Source organism: Tamandua tetradactyla, chromosome 14, assembly GCF_023851605.1.
Source record: "Tamandua tetradactyla isolate mTamTet1 chromosome 14, mTamTet1.pri, whole genome shotgun sequence".
NCBI classification, from domain to species: Eukaryota; Metazoa; Chordata; class Mammalia; order Pilosa; family Myrmecophagidae; genus Tamandua; species Tamandua tetradactyla.
This window is the reverse complement of record NC_135340.1, coordinates 47,838,581-47,860,752: the sequence shown is the minus strand read 5'-3', so window position 1 is coordinate 47,860,752 and position 22,172 is coordinate 47,838,581. Positions and strand designations below refer to the sequence as shown.

The window sequence follows — 22,172 nt, the reverse complement described above, 5'->3', positions numbered from 1 at the left end:
CAGAATCAGCTGATTCAAGAAGCTGATTCTGAAAGATGATTCTATGTCAAGCAATGCAAGTACATAAGTTCTTGCCAAATTCTGAAGTTTTATCATATATCTCTTTCTGATGTTATGATGTGTATTAGGGTTCCCTAGAGAAACAGAACCAACAGGAGATATCTGTAAATATAAGATTTATAAAAGTGTCTCACAACTGTGGGAATGCAAGAGTTCAAAATCCATACGGCAGGCCACAAGGCTGGCGACTCTGATTAAGAGTCTCAATGAACTTCCCAGGAGAGGCTCTCTGGCTGAAGAAGCAGCGAAAATTCTCTCTTCTCCTTTAAAAGTCTTCAATGGCTTGGTTCAAACTCAATTGACTGGGTTATATTGTTTGTGGGAAATGTGCCCTTACTTGATTGTAGATATAATCACCATAGAGGCAATCAACTGACTGATGATTTAATAAACCAGTTTTTTGGTTTACCAACCAGCCACAAAATATCCTTACAGTAACAGGTCAGTGCTTGCCTGACCAGACAACAGGGCACCATCTTCTGGCTGAGTTGACACCAGAACCTAACCATCATATGGTGTAAGGTAACAGAACAAATGAATTGTCTATGAATTGTGCTTAAAGAAGGCATTAAATAATGTTTTTTCTTAAGGCCATCTAACATGTATAAAGTAATTGAACTGTCTGCATTGAATATGTTTTGGTTTAAATGCAATGTACAGTAACCAATGTAGTTCATAATATTACTTCTCCATTTAAATCAAAAGGGTGTTTTCAGTGATTCCTAATTCCCCAAAACACTATTTCTACATTTTTTCTAAACAAGCAATGTTCATTACGTAGATATGTTTAGAGAGTCAAGAGTGTAGAGTGAGAGACAAAAGGAAAATACTGAAGAAAATGGACTATTTGGAGTAATAGGTCTGGTGTACTGGATCCAGGGCCTCAGAAAATGTCACTGGGGCTCCACCTTTCTTTCCATTTCTTGGATGGGATCTTTCCACATGTCAGACATCATGGCCTAAGTTGGTCTACCAGTTTAACAACCTCAAGGGCAAAAGAGAGTTTTCCCATATAGTTCTGGCAAACATCCAGAGGCTTTGGCCAGGCTTGGGTACTGAGTCATACCATCCCCACTACAGGGACTGTTCGGTATCACTGAGTTGGGGAGGGGTGATTCCTGCAAAGGAAGTGAATAAAATGGTGCAAACATACCATACTCAATGGACTAGAGCAAGAAAAAATTATGGTAGTTTACAGGAAGGATCCAATTGTTGGAGGCCTCCAATATCCATGTTCAGGAATTTATTTGATTTGACAGACCCTGAGAAGGGCCTGAAACGGGTAGTGATGCAGTCTAACAAAATTGAGAGGCAAAACTGACAATCTTTAGATGGTGATATGTGTGACTGAGCAGAAGTTTTAACAGACCTCAGTGGGACCCAGTCACCTAGGATCCCAAAGAACTCTATGAAACCAGATTAGCCAGCTTTTTTTGTAGTAATATGTATATATATTTGCCATTGTAACCATTTCTAAGTGTACAAGTCAGTGGCATTAATTACTTTTATAATGTTGTGCTAACATCACCATTTTCCATTACCAAAACTTTTCATAACCCAAACCAGAAGCTCTTTACCCATTAAGTAATAGCTCTCCATATCCCCTCCCTCCACTCTCTGTCAATGTCTAATCTACTTTATTTAAGAATTCACTTATTCTAGATATTTCACATACATGGAATCATACAATACTTTTCCTTTGTGTCTAGCTTATTTCACTTAGCATAATGTTTTCAAGGTTTATCCATGTTGTAGCATGTATCAGAATCATTTCACGTTATGGCTGAATAAGATTCCATTGTATGGATATACCATATTTTGTTTATCCGTTTATCTGTTGATGGACATTTGTGTTGTTTCCACGCTTTACTATTGTAAATAATGCTGCTATGAACATTGATGTACAAGACTCTGAGTTCCTCAGATTAGCCAACTTTTTAAAAGGAAATAATAATGTCACATTCACTTCACAGTTGACATGACATAAATGGCATAAATGTTTCCTACTAGATGATAGAGAGGAACAAAATGTTGAGTCCTTTAAGCCTAAAACACCGAAGTTATCTACATTAATCTTAAGGTCTTCTAAACACATTATACAAGGACTCTCTCCCTCAAACAAAGCTTGACTGTTGCCATGGCAACCAATCTCCACTGGGAAGATGCTCATTGAAGAAAGTTCTGGGGAGGCCGCAGAAGTATGCCTCTGCCACAGGTGAGCCTGCCGCTGGAAGATGCTCCTTGCAGTTCACTCATTAGCCCTGAGCACAATAGAGGCAAGTAAGGTTGTTTAAAAGGACAAAGAGCTTCAGTTCAACCTATAAACTGTCTTACGTCTTTGTGGTCCTAGGGCTTCTCCCCTCCCTGATGGAAGCCAGAGGGGAAACAGAGCTAAGCCAGGTGAGAGTTAAGGAGAGATGTCTCCCCTGCCCCTCAGCGTCATTGTTTCTTTCTCTGCATTGATTTGCTACATCTTCTAGGGAAATTAGGCTTGGGAGGGAAGACATAAAGAAACCAGATCCGAGGGAAGGTTTTAGTAAAGGTGAACTGAAATGTGACACTAACAGGAGAGGAGAAGTGGACCTGCATCAAATGTAAGGGGAACTTGAGAAACTTATCAAATACTGCTGGATAGTGACAGGGTAGGGATCATAAAGAGTAAGATAGTGATAGAACAGACATTACGCATAACATGCAAAAGTAAACCTGCCTTAGGCAAAAATAATGAAATGTGGTCAAGTATTTTGAACTTCAGAGCCTACGTACTAAGCTTTTTTTCCACTGTCTTCACCTAATGCTGGTTACCTGGGCAGTCTTTCTACCACGTCCACCAAATTGATACTTACCTGTCCTCTATTTACTTTCTCTGGAGAACAGACTATGCTAATTAAGGTATCTGTTACCTAATCTACATTCTCGTGTCAAAAGATAAATCAGAGTCAAGTTTGCAGATTACAGCATTTTATTCAGGACAGCAAAAATTTTGCTAGGAAGTTTAGCAAAGAAGCTGGATGACTTGCAAAGCTGGAAGTGGCTTTGAGCTTCTAGAGATGGCAAGCAGTTTTCATAGGTAGAAAAAGAAGTTAGCTTGACTCCTATTGATGGTACAGAGGCTTAGGGCAGGCGGAGTACAGAAATCAGGTTGATTGGGACTGGATAGGATGAGAACAAGAGCAAAGGTTTTGGAGACAAAGGTGGACTGTGTTCTTGCCCATAAAACATGAATGATGACAGTACCTGCCCTTCAAGGTTGTAGTGAGGATTGCATGGGAAAAAGCTGATACTGTGCTCAGGGCTTGGCACACAGTACAATCCTAATTAATGCTCTGTAATCATCCTTATTTTGGGCCAACTAGGGCAGATTGTGGGAGAATTTGAAAGACAGGCCTGGGAATTTTGAGTTGATATGAGAGAACATATGTTTTTTGCTAATGTTCTGAGAAGAGGAGTGGACAACTGAAATGATCTTTAGGGAAGATGAATTCTAGGCAACTCTGTCCAGAATGTTTGCTAAACAAACATTACTAAACCATGTAATAATCTGAGAAAAATAAGAGAATTTAGGGAGTATCTACTCCAAAGGCCAAAAAAGTAGAGCCAGTTTGTCCTATCAAAGGCAGACTGACCTAAATAGCTTCATAAAGTAAGAAAAAGTATGACTTTATGATACAGGGTTTAAAGAGTTTGACTCATAATTACCACAGCCTTACATTACAGGGCGTTTTTATCTAAATTGAATTTCTGAATTTGAGCCTCCTTTCAAGTTGAAGGAACTTATTTTAAAACTGTTTAAATCTTACAGTAAGGGGAAGCCATGTTCCCTTTTATATCCATGACCATGAAGTGTCAATTCCATTGTGTTATAATAACTGGTTTGATTTTAACACATAAAAGGGAGTTTCTGTCACTGAAATATAGTATAAGGATTCCAGTTTTTAAAAAGAAAACCGTAGGTTGGTAAGGATGAGGGATTCAGCAGAAAGAACTTGATGAATGTTTACTCCAAATATAAATCTTAATAGGGAGGACATAAAAGATAAAATATATATCCCAACTCTAAGAGAAAGAAGCATGGTACAAGGCAACAAAAATCTACTGCAATACTCACGGGTTGAGTTGGAGCTTCCATCAGCCTAGGTTCCCACACGACCAGAATGGCTAGAGGTCCGTGCAAACATGTAGCATGGATGATAAATAAACTGCTATGTTAACCACTACACAAGCCAGCCTATTCTGACTGTCGTCGTCAGCTTTGAACATTCACTTCTCCAGGATTTCACACTGTTTGGGGGCTTTATGGTGATTTCATTCCAGCTAAATAAATATGCTTAAAATAATAAATTTTATCCAGAATTTTTCTTATTTCAGTCAGGAGAGTTGTTCAGCGCATACAAAGTCCCATGCTGTCAGAAATGGAAACCTGTTATTGGTTAATTTTATTCATTTGATGGAGGGGCTGTTTTCCTTTGACATACGAATAAAACAGAAAATTTATCTCAAGTTACTCCAGAAACTTTGTGCATTTGGTTGACTCAACACGTGTCCATGAAGTTAAGAAATTAAAAATGAAGGGTTTCATCCAGTTTAGCTTGCTTTATTACATAGCCAAAGTTTGCACCCTAAACTGGCTCATTTTGGAACTTTATTAACTTTTTATTAAGCAGCTCTGCTGACACATAATTCACATGCTATATAATTCACCCATTTAGAGTGTACAATCTAGTGGTTTTTAGTACCTTCACAGCTACATGCAACCATCCCATAATTTTAAAATATTTTCATCATCACAAAAAGAAATTCCCATATACTTTAGCTATTACCCCTTAACCCACTATCACCCCTCCAGGCTTAAGCAACCACTAATTGTTTCTCTGTAGATTTACCTATTCTGGACATTTCATATAAATGGAATAAAAAAATATGTAGTCTTTTGTGACTGGCTACTTTCACTCAGCATAGTGCTTTTAAGGTTCATCCACATTGTAGCATGTATCACTAATGCATTCCTTTTTATGACCAAATAATATTGCATTGTATGGATATATCACACTTTGTTTATCTTCCATTAGTTGAAGGACATTTAGATTGCTTTCATCTTTTGGCTATTACAAATAACAATGTTGTAAATACTCATGTACAAGTTTTAGTATAAAATATGCTTTTATTTCCCTTGGGCATATGCCTAAGGGTGGAATTGTTGCGTCATATGGTAACTCTATTTTTAATCTATTGAGGTACTGCCAGAGTGTTTCCAATGTATCTACACCATTTTATATTCCTACCAGCTGTGTTTGAGTGTTCCAATTTCTCCTCATCCTTGTCAACACTTGCTATTTTCTGATTTTTTTTGTCAGAACCATCTTAATGGGTGTGAAGTGATAGCTCATTGTGGTTTTGATTTGCATTTCCCAAAGCATTAATGATGTTGAGTATCATTTTATGTGCTTATTAGCCATACGTCATCTGGAGAAATATCAACTCAATTCCTTTGCCTACTTTTTAATTGGTTTGTGTGGGTTTTTTTTTGTCTTTTTGTTGTTGAATTTAAAAGTTCTTTCTATATTCTAGATAAAACCTCGTACAGATATATGATTTGCACTTTGACTAAGTATCCCACTGCCTTCTGGCTTCCTTTGTTTCTTTGTCTTTTGGCTTTCACCATTTCTATTATGATGTGTCTGTTAGTAGATCTCTTTGTTGTAATTCTACACAAAGTTCGTTGAACTTACTGGATGTGTAGAATATTGTTTCTCAATAAATTTGGGAAGTTTTCTGCAATTATTTCTTCAAAATCATTTTCCAATCTGTTGTCTCCCGCTTCCCCTCTGTTACTCCCATTATGCATAAGTTGGCACACTTTATGGTGTCCCATATTTCTCTGAAACTCTGTTCATTTTTCTTCATTCTTTTTTCTGTTCTTTAGATTGCATAACCACTAGAGAATTATCTTCAAGTTCACTAGTTCTTCCTTCTGCCAGTTCAAATCTACTGCTGTGTCCCTTGTAAGGAATTTTTCATTTCAGTTGCTGTAATTTTCAACTCCAGAATTTCCATTGATTCTTTAAAATTCCTATCTCTTTACTGACATGACATCGTCTATATGTCTCTTTATTTGACATGACATTGCCAGCATACCTTCCTTTACTTCTTTAATCATGGTTTCCTTTAATTCCACCAGCTGTGTCTGACTGAAACCGACTGATGGCTACTTTGAAGTCTTTTTCTGTTAAATTCAACATCTGGTCATTCTCATGGGCAGTTTCTGTTGCTTCCTTATTTGCCAGTGTATGTATCATATTTTCTTGTTTCTTTGCATATCTCACCATTTTTTTGTGGGAAAATGAACATTTTAGATAATATTTATAGCAACTCTGGGTATGACCCTTCCTTCTAGGGTTAAGTATTGCTATTTTCTTGTTTAACTGCTTAGTGACTGGTTGGATTATTTAGTGAAGTCTATGCCCACCTGCCCCACCTCGAGTGTGAAGCCTGTGATGTCGCTTCTCAGAGGACCTGGCCCTGGGCATATCTACTTTCAGCCTGGATGACAGTGGTTTTGGCAAGGCTCTCTTTGTGTGTCTCTTTTCCCGAGCATTCCCAGCTCAAATTCTACTAACCACCAGCTGATGGCTCTATCATTTTCAACAATGACCTGGGCATAAATTGCTCCACAGATGGATTGAATAAAATTCAGGCTCCTTTGAAAGGATAGTTTCTGAGGTCAGTGTTTGGAATTTGTTCGGACCCCAGGAGGGCTACTCTCAGCAAAGTGGCTGGTTTATAACTCAGTTTATTATCTCTAGTGAATCTACCAATTTCTTCCCAGTTGCCTTTCGCTATACTCTTTACTGCTTTTGAAAGTGCCCAAAGGTCTGAACTTCTCTCCATCTGTTGCAAATAAATTAATTCCTTTGGAAGAGATGGAGGGCTCTCCGTTTAAAGGCCTGTTTCTTTCCCAAGTCCTTCCTTCCTCAGGTGAAATCTCTGAGCCATAGTGTGATATGGAATCTGATTCCATTTTTCTTTTCATTTGCTGACAGGTTTTAAGCCTCACTCTTTTTTTTTTCCCTCATGTGCCCCACATCTGGACAAGTTAATAAGACTTTGGTGCTCCCTCCTTTGGCACCAGCAGGAAATTCAAACCATGCCAGCACTTGCTCACATGTGAACACTCCCATCCCACCCACTAACCACAATAAAAATGAAGCCAGTCTTCTTTCCTTGCTCTTTAAAGCCATTTCAGACCTGGATAATGGTAAAGCATTTTTTCTGAGTGATACCCCTTCTTTAGGAGCTGAGCACTTGGTGGAGGAGGCAAAAGTAGCCTCAGGCCTTCTTGGCTTGCCTGTCTCACAGTGTGACCTTTGCCTTATGAGCTGAAGCAAGGGTGATTATAGCCTAGTATTCCCAGCTGTGCCACTTCACAGGCAACCCTCCATCCCACACGTGGAGGCCGAGAAAAAGGGAGCTCCCACCACTCAGCCACCATCACCCAGAACTCTACCTCAGCAACAGGTAGCTGGGGACAGAATGAGAAATGCTGACATCCTGCCCCTCCTGGGAAGACAGCACTCTGACTGCGAGCTGGGGGAAGAGGAGCCCTGGGTTGTAGGTTGCATCAGTCTGGAGTGGAGTTTCTGTTTCATTGAGCTGAGAGGTAGGAGGAAGGGCATGGGTCTTGGTTCAGATACATCAGTCCTTTGCTGTTCTTACCGAATTTTAGTAGATTTTCTTAAATCAATGTTTCCACATTTGCTGCATGCCCTTAGTACTATTCCAGAGACTTTAAATGTTTTTCTTTTATTTTTTATTTAATAATTTTCAGTAGTTTTGCTGGGTCCACAGAGCATCTCACATTGCCATGTTTGGAGTGGAACTTGTAATTATACTCCTTTAAAGCAATAAGGAATCTTTGCCACAAATTTGAGCCTCATTTAACTAAAGAGAAGAAAAGAGGTTTTTATAACAAGGACATTTGTGTGGTATGATTTGTGGGGTTCTGCACCCTCAAACAGTTCTGTGGACATTTGAGTATTTGAAATTCCGCTGGAGGAGGTTCATTCTTTGGGTGTAAACATTGGACCTTCTTTTTTTCAATGGTTCTCTAGGGAGGGGAGTATAAATATACTACAACATAGTATTGAGCATACTAAAGGACAATATAACTCTGACATAATTTGACCTATTCAGAGTTAACTCAGGTTTAATAAAATTATTATTATTATTTTTATTATTATGCTACTTTAGAATCTAGGAAGACTTTGGTGGGATGATCTGACTGTATATATCTACTTTCCAGGGAAAAGTAAAATAATGACTTTCATTTTCATCAAGTTCTTTGCTGCAGGGAAAAATATGGAAAACAATAAGCACCTTTCTTTCCATTATTCCTTCTGTGTGGGACTCTTTCCTTCTTATAGCAGAAAATGCTGTTTGTGGAGAGAGGCTTCCTCAAGCCACCTCATGTAAGTGGGGTCCCGCCTCTCCTTCACTCCCAGTTATTTTGGTTTGTGATAACATGCATTATGTTATTTTTTGTTTTAAATTAACTTTATTGAAGTGTAATTTATATACAATAAAATGTACCTACCCATTTTAAGTATATACTTCACTGAGTTTTGACAAATGCAAATATTGGATTATATTCATACAACCTCAATCAAATATAGCACATTCCATCAATTCTCAATTCACTTGTGCTCCTCCAAATTCAATCCTTTCCACCTGGAGCCCAAGCAGCCATTGAACTGCTTTCTGTCATTATAGATTAGTTTTTTCTGCTCTGGAATTTCATACTAATCATAATTTATTTATTTCCTTTCTGTCTCTACTACTAGACTTTTAAAAAATCATGGTTTCCCCAGTACCAGAATGGATGAATCCCACATCATTCTATTTATCAGCTTTGATTTTAAAAATCGATGCATTTAAATATTGGAAATAACAGTGAAGACTTTATTGTGATGGTAAAAAAACAGGAGTCTCTTTTTCATCTATTTTGCTCTCCTCACCTTTCTTGGCCCTACCTTTTACATCACAACAGTGTCAGAGGTGGCCTTGAATGGAGGAGAAAGCACGATAGGGGTCACATCCCCTCGCATTTGGGCAAAATGTGTCATCATTAAAATGTTAAACAGGTAGAAATCATTCTATTGTAATGTTTTGAAACTTTCGACTTCGTTGCATTTGGGAAATTAATGCATGAGAATGACATGTGCATAGAAAATTGTTTTGTAGCTGAAGACACTTCTTATGACATCTTACAAGATCATGCCCTTGATAAAGGACATGAGAGCAGCACAAATCATATTCCCACTTCTGAAAATACACTCAAGATACATGTTCTCACAACATCAGAGCAGCTCTGTTGAGTTTTGACAAATATGTGACTTAATACGATGTAATCAAACCTTAAATCACATAATTGCTCTTCTCCAAAAGTAATTAAAGCCCATGAATAGTAACTCTCATTCATGCAAAGAGAAGGAAAGGGTCATGTTCAGCAGCTCTGCTTTGCAGGTGGAGAAACTGAGGTACAGAGACCCTTCCTAGTTCCCCTTTCATGTAGTCATTTCCAGTGCACCCCTTTCAGCTAAAGTTCTATCTCTTTCTCTCTCAAATATCTAGGACATATGAGAATTAACCTACTCATGTAGATTACAGGGCCACAGCCCTCATTAACCTTAATTTTGAAAGAAATTCAGCTTTTGTGGTAGGAGAAGTAGAAGTGTCCTTCCATTCAGCATGAACAGCAATATATTCAAGAGCTAAAGAAATGGGCTTTTTAGGGGGTTGTTCCTCCAATGCAAACATTTATTTCCACCTAGTGAAAATTTCACATCCTCTGAATTTGTGAACCCCTTTATAAAGCATTTCAAAATTTCATTTTCAAATTTTCAAATTACATTTGGGGTTATTTCATGATAGACCAAGGTTCGGTCCATCTGTATTTTCTTGATGTCCTTTGACCTGGTCCTGAAAATCTCACCTTCCTCCTTTGCAGGTACTCAACTGCTATGTTTGAAGGGCTGAACGGCAGACATTTCATTCTTAAGTTCTTAAGTAAAGCATACCCTTCACCTCCTCTTTTCTAGACGTCAGTCTCTCTGGACCCTGCTCACCTGGTCTGATATTTAATGGGATTTAAGTGCTGAGCAACTCTCTACCATGCCCTTAGCCCTCCTCCTTGGTTAATGTTGCTTTTGTTGATGACACTGAATTGGGAAGACAGTCACCATTTAGAGGGATGGTGAAGGATAGCGGTAGGACAGCATATAAATTCATAACTAGGGCAAGTTGGAGAAATTCCTGAGGGCAGGAAAAATGAATTCAGAGGGGCCAAAACAGGAGAAGTAGATAGGGAAGAAAAATTGCTCAGAAGCAGGTCAGGCCATGACCTCTGCTTGGCAGAACAGTTTCTAGAAAGCAAATAAACCTGTGTTAAAAAAAAAAAAAAAAAAAAGGTTGGGCAAATAGACCATGTACACAGAGTGGTAGTTTGTAAAGATTCATTTTAGAAACAAAACAATATTTTATCATTTTTTTTCTCATTCCACTCTGGGTTTAATTTCTTTCCCAATTTAGTTCTTTTTAAGTCTTTCAGTGAGGATCTACGAGAAGGAAATTTTTGTTTCAATCTTTATTTTGCCCTCCCTCTTGAATATAGTTGGGGATATAGGCATAAGAAAATAACTGCAAGGCAGTGTTTGCATCTAAGTGGAGCAATAACTGGTAGATTTCTTTACTCACCTGCATAATCTAATTCTTCTATTGTAGATATTATTCATGCAATTTCTTTACATGTCAAGAAATGAAATGTTTTGATCCGACGCTCTTCAAATCAATGCCAAGTCCTCAGGTATTCCAGTCATGTTTCTGTGAGATTTCCTTGAAGAGAATTATTGAAGGTGATACTGTTGTCATGGCACCATATAAGCCATCCCCTTAGATGAAAATGGAGTAGTCACATCCTTCTAGGCTCAGGTTTCAGCTACTCTGGGCTGCATTTATTTGCACAACTTCAGCGCAACGTGCCTTTAATCCTGATGTCTACTTGACATTGGACATTCTTCTTCATAGTGATGGAATGCAAGGTCTGCCTTCATGTAAGACTTGAAGCTGGAGTGTGAATGGATCATAGCCAGGCTCACTGTACCTGAGAGGTGTCGCTACAGCCCTTCTCAGCTTTCCAAGGAGATTGTTCAACGTGAATGATGCTCTAAGTCGATGCTGGGAGCATTGTGGTATTACTCTCTGTGCATGGAATGGAAATCTAGGGCACAATCCAGGTCTCCACCAGAGGTGGGTGTGGTTTTCAAAGGACAATAGTTGAAACCGGATTTCTAGAGAGACCTCACAGCCAGTGACCTTGATCTAAAGTCATTTTCCAGTTGGTGAGGTTGCTGATCAGTTGAAGACATCTGAATTCTGTTCATACAGAACTTCAGTTAGTCAATTAGTCCACACTGCTATTTTATTTTTAGCAGATTGTGTCTGGTTTCTTGTTTTCTCTTAGGTTGGGGTTAAAAAATTTTTTTCCCTGCTCCTATCACACCAAATCTTGCTAATTATATGGACGATGAATTAGCAGTCAGATGTAGAAACAGCTGAGAAACAATCTGTTATATACAGCAAAATCCCCCAAAGAGTCCAGAACTGGCTTTGAAGATGGGGTAAGGTTTTAGCTAAGGATTGTTTGGAAGTCTGTTAAAAAAGAAATTAAAGTTTTCTATCCCCCTTCCCACCACAAACAGCCAAGTAACTGCCCTTCCCCTAACCCTAGAAAACAAGACGTTTAGTCTCTGAGGAATGCCTCTGGGGAACTGGGAAAATATCAGGCACCATTGAGGGTGGAAAGAAAATATTGTCAACAGAGTGATTGAGTGACATTTACATACTGACAGTTGAGACCATAAGTTTCCTTCTCACCCACTGGCTCCAAGAACATTGGCAGCCACACTGCACCCTCCAAGCAGGAGATTGGTGGATTACTTCCTGCAGAATCTTATCGGCCAAGCAGAAATAAAACATACTAACATCAGGGATTCCTTAACTAAATGGCCCAGTGAGATACTCTACACAAGGGTCTTAACCTCAACATTACTGACAATTTGGACCAGATAATTCTTTATGGTGGGGATTTTCCTGTACCTGGTAGACTGTGTAGCAGCATCCTGGCCTCTAAGTCAGTAGCACTCCCCACGGTCGTGACAATCAGCAAGGTCTCACCCTTACTGAGAATCACTGCTGTACTGAAGAAGCCCACTAGTCAACAAGTCCTATTCATGCATTCAGAGTTTCTAATCAGTTCCTTAATGCTTCTCTCTTCAACATGAGCTGACAACCAGTGATTAGCAGACACCTGAGGGAAGCCTCTAGTGTGAAATACCTAGATCAGAATAAACTTCAAGCAAGAAAAACTTCAGAGGAAATGCAAGACAGACTATGCAGGGAGAAGGTTACCTCAAAAATTATAATTATTATCCTGAAATAGAGAAAAACAATATAAAAGAACTCTTGAAAATCAATGTATCTCTAGAAGTAAAAAAAAAAAAAAAAAAAAAGCAACGAAAGGAATGCAAGAAAGAGTTGAAGACATCTCCCAGAAGGCAGAGCAAAGAGACAGAAAATTGGGGAGAACAGATAAAAATTAGAAGTTGAGTCCAGGAAGCCCAAGAGTCAAGTGATAAATTTCAACAAGAGCAAATGGGAGTGAGGTCAGAAGGAAATCATCAATAAATTATTCAGTAAATTTTTCCAGAACTAAGGGGCATGAATTTGTAGAATGAAAGGGCCCCTCTGAGTATCTAGCACAGAAGAAACTAGATCCACACCAAGGCACGCTATTGTGAATGTTTAGAATACCAGGGTCAAAGGGAAGATCTGAAATGTCTCTAAGGAAAGAAGTGGCATACAATATATCATGAATCAGAATGCCTTTGTGCTTCTCAGATGTAACACTGAAAGCAGAAGATAATTAAAGAATGCCTTCGAAATTTGTAACTAGATGATTAGGCAATGGTAGATTGAAGTCAATTTCAGATGTAAGAGGTCTTTAAAATGTTTCTCTCAGAAACTATTTCTCAGAATATTACTAGAAGCACTTTTCCAAAACAAGGGAGAATACCCAAAAGAAGAAGATGAGACAAGTGATTCCACATATGAGAAAGGAAAAGGGAATTCCTAGTATGATGGTAAAGGTACATCCCAGGATATCCATTGTTCACCAGGCTGAGAAACCACCCAGCCCAAAATGGAGAAATCAGAATGTTGTAGAAAATATTTCTCCAAGAAAAATGTAATTGGTAGGATTTGATATATTCAAATATCTTGAGAGGTGACTGAGACAATTGGGTAATTTGGTGTTGTGGTAGTGATAATCAATGGAAAGTCAAGCAAAGAAACAAACAAAAAATCTTTCATACCAGAAGTTAGATTGTGCCTAATACATGCTCACTCCTTTTGGGACCATGCCTGTGTGCACCGATCCTATTTCATAGGTATATGTGTGTGTGTGTGTGTGTGTGTGTGTATTGAGCTGATGGTCTTATGCAGTTGACCAAACAAGTATTGGCTTAAGCATTAGATTTGTGTTGTGGTTTATGCCCCCTCCAGAGACATATTCTTAATCTTGATTTGTGTTCCTGTGCAGATGGTTTTATATATAAATAGGACCTTTCAAAGATGTTATTTTTAGTTAAGGAGTGGCCAACTGATTTAGGGTGGGTTTTAATCCGTATTACCAGAGGCCTCATGTAGAGAAGAAATGGGGAACCAGAAGTCCGAGAATGTCTCAGGGAGAAGGTGGAAGTCAGCAGAAACTGGAAGAGCAGACCCAGAAAGGAAGAGTTTCACGTGAGGGAAGCCAAGGAATCCCAAGGATTGTGACAAACCAGCATCAGAAAGTCACAGACTCCCGGGGCAAAGCACAGCCTTGGTGTCATCTTTATTTTGGACTTCCAGGCTCTGAAACATGAGACAGTCAATCGCTGTTGTTAAGACAACCCATTGCATGGCGTCTATCATCGCAGCCTGGCAAATTAAGACACAGGTCTTGTCTCAGCCACTTCCTAGCTGTATAATTTGAGCAAGTCACTTAATCTCTCAAACTCTCAGTCTGATAACTAGCAAAAGGGAGAATGTTATCCCATCAACAAGCAATTACTGAGCACTTACCACGGCTCCTGTATACGTGGAGATGAAAGATACAACTCTTAACTTCAAGTCCAGGGAGGCAGACAAGGACACTGATGTGGTATGTACAGGGTGTTAGGAAGCCCAAGGAGAAAGGGAGACTATCATTTATTTAGTACTTACTGTGTGCCAGGTGATATCTAATATAATCTTCCCAGCAATCCATTGATACTATCAGCATTTTACAGCGGAGGAAACCAGTGCTCAGAAAGATTAAGTAACGAACCTGAGTTGTAGAGCTAGAAATTGCGTATAGAGCGAGATTTAGTCCCACATTGTTCATGCTGCCATATTGTTATCTCTTCCAAAATACAAATCCCTTAAGACATGCCTAGACAGGATTAGGAAGAAGTTAGGGTCAGAAAGGATCCCTGGAAAAGGTGGTACAGACAGGAGGGTTGTTTCTGCCGACACAGAAAAAGCCTGGTTACTGGATCTCTCACTTCTGGCCCAGGAACCTGTGGCTGTTCTGCTTAGGAGGCTTCACTTACCAAAGATTTGTGTGCATATTACATGTCAGGGACCAGGTAAGGGACTGAAAAGTATAAAGAGAAAAAACGAAACAAAACAAATTCCTGCTCTGAATAAGCTATAGTCCATTGGTGAAGACAGATAAATAAACACAGCCTGGAAAATTACACGCAAGGAGGGGCACCTAACACAAATGTACAGGGGGTGAAGTAGGGTGAGGACCAGGGATATTTTCTTAGAGGGCACAGTTGGCTGAAATCTGGAGCAACAAGTAGGAGGCAGAAGAAGGCTGTAGAAAGAGCTTTCCAGGCAGAGAGCACCTTACAAGAGAAGGGTCCTGTGCATAGAACACTTCCCTGCATGAGCCAGAGATTGAGAACCACTGGATTTGGGGGAACCAATGCCCACTAGCGAAGCTGACCTTGATTTGTCTTTTCTCTGTCTGAGTAAAACATCTTTACAGCAGAGCCTGTGTGAATCACGCTTATGCTGGCCACCCCAACACTGGTATCTCCTTCAGACCAACAGCTTGGTGTTCTTGGCAGGATCACCAAAGAAGCACCCCATGGCATGGTGGAGGCATAAGGGATAGTCAGTTCAGTCACCCAAGGTGGCGTCCGCTCTCCAGGGGCTGATGGGCTGACTGAGATTCTGGCCTCCCTCTGGCCATTTGGGGACAAGTGGGATATAAGCTGTCTCCCTGTTAACAGGGATGAATTGATGCAGTGGATAAGGGCAGAGAAGAAGGAGGTAGGTTCCAGGAAGAGTAGGGAAACTAAACCCAGCTCCTGGGTGTGCTGGTCTGTCACTCACTGACCCCCACAGAGTCTCAAGGGTCACAGATGATTCTAAAGGAGAAAGTCTGAGGCCCTGGGTGCAGGGAGCTCTGCCTAGGTGGGGCTATTTACAGGCCCCAGGTTAGACCTATTTTCATTCAATGCAGGACTACCAATGGCATTGTTAAAAATCAAACTGTTCAAATGAGGTCTTTTTCTGCATGTGAAATTTGGAAGTTAAAAGATAGATATGGGCAGAAGCCAGGGGATGGTCATGAGGCTTGGCTGGTGCGTATGTTCAATGAGGGGCATTGCAGACTCAGATGTCTAGAGCTGTGTGATGCCATCTGGGAAACTTAATTACTGACCCTCTGCTACAACGTATTTTTGTGCACATGAAACCAGACAACTGAGAGGATGTATAGACCAACCCATGCTGCTTTTAGTGTGGAGTGCTAGGAGCATAAGAGTGGTGTTCCCAATTGTGGAAGACTTCCCTCAAAACTAAAACCCCAAGGAAAACTGTTCATGAGCCTATAACCACCCTGAGAGTGAAGGCGATAGACACTTGGCTGTGATCCTGCTCCAGGGCAGCATGTAGAGGAGAAGGTCCTGTCTCAGATGGCATTGGGCATTTTCATGAAACAGGGGCCTTCCCCGTGGAAGACACCCCTTCCCTCAGACCTTTCTGCTGCCCTCCGGGATGGTGATGGGGATGACAGTGAAGATGCTCCACTGTGCAGTGGCATCCCACTCTGAGGTGGAAATGGGGAAATGTCAGCCCTCTTCACTGGGGCAGGCCTGGAGTAACAGGAGCAAAAGCCACCCCACTAAAGAGTCATAAGAACACAAAGAGCAGCCAGGGAAAAACAAAAGGGGTCAGGGCCCACCCACCAGGTGATGTAACTTTGGCTACTAAAGCAAGGAACAGATAGAGCAGAAACTGATGAGACTCCTTACAGAAAAACTCCACCAATGCTGTCTGGTGGAAGGGGGACCCTCTAAGTTAGGGGTTAATGCCCTGGTACAAGCCATAGAGGAACCGAAGAAAGCAACAGTTGATAAGGCTTCTTTGTGCCCCAAACAAGACAGTGAGGAAGAGAATTCAGATTATGAGCCCAATGCATCAGATAGGGAGAATAATACCCCTTGCCTCTGCCCCTATCTTATTCCCTTTAAGAAGAGTGATTAGACATGAAGCCAAGTTCTCCAGGTCCCTGCCAGGGATCAGTGATCTTGTGCTTTCTGTTTGGTGGAAAGGGAAAGGAGGGCGATCCAGACCTTAAGGAGGTTCTTAGATGCAGGTGCCCAAGTGAGAGTAACCCTGGGCCCGCACAGGAGCAAGGACAAACTGGAAGTATTGGGAGGCTTTGGGGCAGACACATAACCCACACAGGCAAATGTACAGGTGCTTGTGGCTGGGGTCCTTCGGGCCAGTTCAGGCACTAGTGATATTGGTTTCCGCTGCTGAGTGCATAACAGATGTTAGCATTTGGCTGCCTGTGGCATAGAGCATCAGGCAGAGGGGGTGTGCCCCCTCAACAGACAAGAAATCAGAGCCATCACCTGTGGTGGGAGCCCTTCAGGATTGTTTAATAAAAGCTGAACTGCTTCCCAAGCAAGGAAAAATGATTTACTTAGTTGGTTCAGGACTAGCTATAGGCAGGAGTGTTAAAAACCACAGTCACAGTTTAATAACCCAGTCTAGCCAGTGGAAAAAGCCTCAGGAGCCTGAAAGCTGACAATAGATTACTGAAGATTAAATGGTGAGGTGCCGCCCTTGGCCCCTGCAGTCAGTGACAGCCCACATAGGGACTGGTATGCTGTTCCACTGCTATGCTCTATGTGACTCTAAGACCAGAGCTGCCCATCCTCACGTGGGTACTCACTAATCCTACTAATAAAGTAGGAAAGGTTCAGCAAAGCTCCATCATTAAATGGAAATGCTATATCCAAGCCCAAGCCCTCCTGGGGCCTCAAAGAATCAACTGACACCATGAACAACCCACACAGTCTGCCCCTGCACCTCCCTTGGCTAACTGGGGCCTCTGGTTCAAAGATGTTCCAGCTGATGGTATGGCTTGGATCACAGATGGCTTTGCAAAAGTCAAGGCTTATGAAGCCAATGGGCTGCCGCAGTCAATTACTGACTAAAACTGGGGACATTCTGACCAATGGGCTGAACTCTGTGCAGTGGTGATGGCTGTGCAGGCCACTCCAATCACAACTTCCTGCTACATATTTATGGACTTACGGACCATTGCAAATGAGCTAGCCATATGGTTCAGTGACTGGCAAATCAATATTTGGATTTTAGTGGCTCCCCCATAAAGGGATAGGTGCTGTGGAAACAGCTTGTAAGCTGAGAAGGAGAACTATTTCCTACCTCTGTGGACACCCATGGAAAAGGGCGTCTGAAACAGAACAAGAATGGAATTCCCATGCTGACCAAGCATGCACTTAATAGGCTACCACGATTACCCACTGGATCCAACACTGAACAGGACACAGAAGCTAATATCAGATACAAGAGTGGGTCAAATCCCACTCACCCTAGAGGAAGAGGAAGCCAAAGACATGCACAGTCACATGACTCCTGCAATGAGCCTACACCATACAACATGGTGAAGTGGGTCACATCAGCTAGGGCTTAGGTCTCACAGAGGTGTGGCAGCTCAACCACATAGGACCACTGCTTCCTAGGGTCCTGATGGTGTCTTACTGACATGGACACATACTCTGGATATGGGACAGCAGTTCTTGTGCACTGTGTAGATACCAGGACCATCATGACCTTGGAGAGACATCTGTGCCATGAGTTCAGATACCCAACTGGACTCCAATCAGATCAAAGTACCTCATTTACAGTGTAAAGAACCCAGCAATGGGCACAATCCCATGGTAAAAGATGGACCTTTTATGCTTCTTATCTATCCTCATGCAAATGGAAAAATAAAGTTGGAATGGAAGACAAACAACAACTATACAAAGGCCATCAGGAAAGACAACTTATCAGTGGTACTCTAATGTAACTAAAGTTATTTGGACATTAAACATTGAACTCCAGTAGAAGGAAAACATAGCACTGCAGCATATGTTGGGTAATTCTGAGGTTGGAGGGTTGGAGGACCAGAAACAGTTGCCTGATCAGGCCATGCCTCAGTAATCCCAATCTCAGTATAACCAAAAGAAGAGTATGCTTTTCTTTTCACCCCCTGGAGAGCACTCCCTGGCGGTGGTTTGCACTTTGGACTATAATGTATTACTTCAAGGACCCCCAGTTCCAATCTAGAGGTGATGCTACCCTCAGGTGCCTCGCTCTTGCGGGACTCTTCAGGAATGGGGAGTAGGGTTACTCTGGTTATACTTGGGACCCCCAATCCTTCAATACAGGTGGGTAACATTATAGGCCATGCCAAATTTGTTCAGGATATGACTTTCCTCCCTGTACTGAATGATCAGGGCCAAAAGATCTGGGTTAAATGACAGGGGCAAGGAGTCCCTGTAAAAGTTGTGACCTCAGGGCTTGGAGACAGCTTGGGTGGTCATATCTGGGCAATCCTTACCTCAAGTTGTTAGGCAAGAGCATCTTTACCTTAGGAGGTGAAAGGTTGTACTGTACTAATGTTGTTTCTCTCTCTCCTCCAGACTATATCACAGTGATGGACAACCCCATCACCCATGGGCCCCGAGGACAAAGGCTTTTGCTGGTTCTGTCAGCATTTGAATTGAGATAATGGGTCAGTTCTCCACATCATTCCAGCCAACCTGTCAACATAGTGGGCCACACCAGTCTATCGGATGTATAATCCAATGTCATGTGGAAACCACTCTAGAGACAATTATGATCAACTCTACTGGACATGAGAGACATTGTTCAAAGCCCAGGGGCTCCCTGTAGGGACTGCCACAACCTTTGAGGAGAGCATCTCTCCCTGCACTGCAAACATGAACAGTACCAGGCTCTACCCGGGAGAGATTCCTAACAACTACTGTAACCAAACAGTGTGGTTTGATTCATTTGGACTACCCCAAGGCGAGGTAGACAATGTGGCAGTCATTGTCTTTCAAAATGACAAGTGCTGAACATTCTGAAAGAGCAGTATGCATGCACTATGCTAGGAGAGAAATGTTGAGTTTTATAAAAATGACTCTGGACATGTTGTGAGTTATACAGGACATAACAAATGCAGTCAGTACAAGTCCTCCAGAAGACTGGAGAAATGCAGCCCCACAGCTATTCATCTGGTTTCGGTGAGGCAATGGGTGGGGTAGTTGGTTGCAATTCCTCAACCAGATAGGCCTGTGTTGTGGTCAGGTTCATGTGTCAACTTGGCCAAGTGGTGGTACCTGTTCGTCTGGTTGGGCAAGTGCTGGCCTGTCTGTTGCAATGAGGACATTTCATAGAATTAAATCATGATCACATCAGCTGCATTTACAGCTGATTCCATTTGTAATCAGCCAAGGGGTGTGTCTTCTGCAACAAGGGGTGCTTAATCTAATCACTGGAAGTCTTTTAAGGAGGATTCTCTTTTTTTTTATATATATATAGATTTTTTTTATTAATTAAAAAAATTAACACAACATTTAGAAATCATTCCATTCTACATATACAATCAGTAATTCTTAATATCATCACATAGATGCATATTCATCGTTTCTTAGTACATTTGCATCGATTTAGAAAAAGAAATAGAAAGACAACAGAAAGAAATAAAACGATAATAGAGAGAAAAAAATTAAAAAAAAACTATACCTCAGATGCAGCTTCATTCAGTGTTTTAACATAATTACATTACAATTAGGTAGTATTGTGCTGTCCATTTCTGAGTTTTTGTATCCAGTCTTGTTGCACAGTCTGTATCCCTTCAGCTCCAATTACCCATTATCTTACCCTATTTCTATCAAGGAGGATTCTCTTAATCCTCCTTAAGAGACAGGCTCTCTTCCTGCTTCAGCCGGCGAGCCTCTTCTGTGGAGTTCATCCAGACCCTCCATCGGAATCGTTGGCTTCACAGCCAGCCCTGCAGATTCTGGACTCTGCATTCCCATGGTTACATGAGACACTTGTATAAATTTTATATTTGCGAGTGTTTCCTGTTGATTTTGTTTCTCTAGAGAGCCCTAACTAATACAGCCTGATAACTCTGCTGGAGGTTATCCTATTAGTTGCCTTCCTCAAGTGTTGCCTCAAGAGTTTAGAAAAATGGTGCACATAAATGACAGATATCTGAGCTGTGTACCATGCCTAGGACATGCGGCTCGGTGTGTGAAAAGGGTGATGGGCTTAGCAAGATATTTAGTTTGTCTATTAGAGTCCCAGGAAAAGTAGAGGGGTGAACTGTGGTAAGGGACAGTCCTAGTACAGCCAAACTGCCTTTCCCTGGGGTCCAAAATACATCCCATGTCAGCCTGAAGGAGCAAAACACAATCCCCCAGTAGATAAAAGGACTGTCAGTGCATTCCTTTCCTTATTGTAAATAGTCACTAAAGACAGTCTGACTCTGGTGGGCATGTTTTATGACATCCAACTCACATCCTGGTGGTGTAACTGTCCCTGGTAGGTAGAGAGTGGGCTTCTTCCTCTGAAGCAGCACTTTGTACATAAGAGAGGGGTAATGTGAGTAGAACACCTCCCTATATCAGCCAAGATCGAAACCTGCTGGATACGGGGAACTGATGCCCACGGGGGAAGTTGACTTTGCTCTGTTTCTTCTCTTTGTGAGTAAAACGTCTTTCCACCAGAGCGTACGTGAGCCATGCTTTGCTGGTGACTCTGACATCTGGATTGGAGTGGGTTGACATCTCTTCAGGTGTATCTCTTTCGGACCGATACTACTGAAGTTAAGTTGGTATCAGGATAAACAAATGTAAGCACCATGGTAACTACAAAGAAAATATCAGAGAACACACAAGCTCCTGAAGGCAGAAATTAGGGTATGGGATGCCAGGGGAGACGGGCAGAGATAACTGGGAGATAATGCATAATGGGTATAAGGTTTCTCTTTGGGGAGATAGGAAGGTTTTAGTAACGGAAGATGGTCAGGGTATTGTAATATTGTGAATGAGATTAACCACATTGAATGGAGTAATTGAGATGGGAAAGTTTATATTGTATATATGTTCTCAGAGTTGAAAAAGAAAAAGAAAGAGCAATAGAAAGAAAATGACCATTAAATATAATAAATGGTCCTGGGTGGTATCTAATAAGGGAGGAGAAAAACCTCAAAAGGCCACTATTGGGACATATGAAAAACTGGAATATAGACTACAACTTTCTATCAATGTTAGGTTTCTTGATAAATACCCTGAAAGCGGTTACACAAGCAAATCACTGTTCTTAGGAAATGTACATGGCAATATTAAGCATTTAAGGAGCATGATATACACAACCTACCCCAAGTATTCAGAAAATTAATGGGTAAATAGATAAATAGAGATAGATAGAATGAGGTGAAAAATACAGCAAAATGTTAAAAATTGTGGATCTGGGTATCTGAGGGAAGGTTGTGGCATGTTGGAGTTTTCTGTTTGGGTTTTGCATTATTTTGTAACTGTCCTTTAAGTTTGAAAGTATTTCAAAATAAAAAGTTTAAAAAAATGGGAAACTATGAGTAATGACCTATTTATTCATCAAAAAAGCTATGTGGGACATCAAAGAGAGCAACAACC

At 41.0% G+C, this 22,172-nt stretch overlaps 1 long non-coding RNA gene across 1 annotated transcript; it reads left to right on the top strand.

The window, feature by feature from the left end:
- Positions 1-2,204: 2,204 nt before the first annotated feature.
- Positions 2,205-19,526, top strand: LOC143655095 (uncharacterized). The gene is made up of 3 exons (XR_013162041.1): positions 2,205-2,275; positions 10,837-10,918; positions 19,149-19,526. It is a non-coding gene; the product is annotated as an uncharacterized LOC143655095 (long non-coding RNA).
- The last annotated feature ends 2,646 nt before the right edge of the window (positions 19,527-22,172 follow it).